The sequence below is a fragment of the Fukomys damarensis genome, unplaced genomic scaffold (genome assembly GCF_012274545.1).
Source record: "Fukomys damarensis isolate Sample0158 unplaced genomic scaffold, DMR_v1.0_HiC HiC_scaffold_39, whole genome shotgun sequence".
NCBI classification, from domain to species: domain Eukaryota; kingdom Metazoa; phylum Chordata; class Mammalia; order Rodentia; family Bathyergidae; genus Fukomys; species Fukomys damarensis.
The window spans coordinates 123,484,642-123,487,346 of record NW_022900951.1 but is presented as its reverse complement, the minus strand read 5'-3'; positions in this window follow the sequence as shown (position 1 = coordinate 123,487,346).

The window sequence follows — 2,705 nt, the reverse complement described above, 5'->3', positions numbered from 1 at the left end:
TTGATGTAGTGTTTGGGGTGTGTGAGTGTAAAATGAGGGGCCAAGAGTACTAGGTTGATGCATCGTAAAACATTTCTTCTCTCCTTTCCTCCTCTAATCGTGTCTGCCTTCATCTTTCTGACTTTCTCAAGGCATATTACCTAGGATTGTCAAATAAATAGTGAAGGATGTTAAGACAGATTCCTAATGCTTGTTTCCATAAAAGTGTGGCAGCATAGTTTGCATTTTCCTTTCAAAAGGTGTATACGAATAGGCTTAGGCTCAGGTATTGGCAAAGGACCCCCCTTTTTTGCATCTAGTAGGTCCTTGGAACTCATACACTGGACCAGTACCTAAAGGCACAAAGAGGACATGGATAGCATAGGTCAGTGTGCTTGAGAAGAGCACAGGTGAGATCCAGAACCTTTAGTTTTGGTATCTAGAAGACCTGGTTTAAATTTCAACTCTCTCTTCCTAGGTGACCTTGGATGTCACTTGTCTGTCTGTGTTTCCCTCTTTGTTTTTGTAAATTTGCTGGCACAAATGCCACTCACTTCACTGGCTTGTTGACAGGACATCCCTTTATATCTTGTGTCCTGCTGGGACTTAGGTTCTCAATTTTGGTTTCTGTTGTTTTCAGGTTGGAGATTATTCCTACCACACTGACCAAAGAGTTTTTCTTGGTTCCTGAGGTTTGTAAATTTCAGGAATTTCCAGCAGTGTTCCAGGGACTGTAATGTGATCTTGACCAAGCCCCTTATTCCCTTTTGATGACCTCAGTTGTGTTATATAGGAAGCGTATTGGTTGGCCTAGAACATGGCTTTCAAAACTTTTTGACCAGGGAATGTCTTGGTCTCGCCAGAAGTTCTGCCTGCCAGATACATCAGAGGCTGTTGAGGAAGGAATTGGTAAGTGACTCTCACATAGAGGCACAGAATGGAAGTAAAATAATGGAAGTTTTATTTGTCGACAAAGGTCGATCCCACCTAATCGCAGTGCCTGGACCAAGGATGCACTGGGTTACAACTCTTCCTTTTATAGGGTTTTACAGCCTTGACTTCATTCAGGTGGTAACATTTTATTCCTCAGTTTACATCACAGTCACAAGATAGTTAACTTTAAAACCCAGATGTAACAGTTCATTGCAGTTGGGGAGTTTACCTTAAGATTCCTCTAGCTATCCTAGTTCCCAGGAAGCGGGTATTCAAGGTGCGGGATGAGGTCACATGTCCCACTTCATGGTCAGTGCCTCCAGTGTCTGTTAATTTTTTAACTAAACAAAGCAGATTGCTGTTAGAGACAACAAAGGTTATTTTACATTTTCTTTTTTTTTTTTATTGAGTTTATTGGTACATTTAGGGATACAGTACAGTTACATTCATTGTTGGGATCATGTACCTTTACATGGCAAGTCTTGATTCTCATTTTTTTCCCCTTACCTCTGCCCTCCCTATTTTACATTTTCCTAAAATGTAGTTTTTTAGATTATTCACAACAGTTCTCTGTATGAAGGCAAGCTGCTGTTCAACTGAGGCAAGGCTTCACCCCTCTCTCCCAACTTGTTCTTGGACCATTCCTTGTAGAAGAATGTAAGGCATTGTTTCAGAACACAGTTTGAAAATCAATGTTCTAGGTTCATGGTTTTCAAATTTAGTATTAAAGTATCTCCTTTAGCCATGAAACATAATTTAGAAAATTGAAAATTAAAAGGAAAGTCTAGTGTATTTACCAATATTTTTGCTTACTATGTTCTGTTATTCTAATGTTCTGCATTCTGTCTCTTACTGTTTCTATTTATAGAACTTTCCTTACCTATTCTTTTAGGATGTATCTGTTGGATGTAATTCTTAATTTTTCTTTTGAGATTGTCTTGATTTCCTCTTCATACTTGAAGGATATGGAATTCGGAATTGGGAGTTCTTTTCTTTCAGCGATTGAAAATTTTCTTTCTTCCAGCCACTTCCTTCTGGTCTGCATGGTTTCTGATGAGAAATTCCTTATTTCCTTTGAATCATTGTGCTCATATAGGTAGGGTGTCATTTTTCTCTCTCACTACTTCTAAGATTTTTTTTCTTTTCACTTCTCAAGATGTTTGATGCTTTGATTTGTATTTCTTTGAGTTTATTCTGTATGTAGTTTGTTCAGTTCTTAAATCTGTAGGCTTATCTTTTGCAAAATTTCAGAAATGTTCAGTCATTGTTTCCTTGAATTATTTCTTTGTTCCATCTTATTTTCTTCTGGAAAACTTTTGACACAGATATTAGATTTTTTTTAATACCCCTGTGTGTTTCTGAAGCTCTGTTCTTTTAATTTTTTTGAAGTATGCATTCTCTAAGTCTTTAAAAGTAAGACATTTCTATTGTTCTATTTTCTAGTTTGTTGATTCTTTCCTGTGTGCTCTCAATTCTGTCATCGATCCACTTGTACAGCTCTTAAAACAAATTTTCAGTCATCATGTTTGTCAATTCTGAATTTTCCATTACATTCTTTATTCTGTTTTTGTCACTGATACTTTATAGTTTTAGATTCTTTCAGGTGAGTTCTTAATTCACAGTGAAGTATTTTTCTGATGACTGCTTTACTTTTTTGACAGATAATTCTAATATCTCTCATTGGCATAATTATCTGTTGATTGTAGCTTTTTATTTAGTTTGAGATCTCCTAGTTCTTGGTATGATGAGTGATTTTTGTTGCAATCTGTACATTTCTTTTTTCTTTTCTTTTT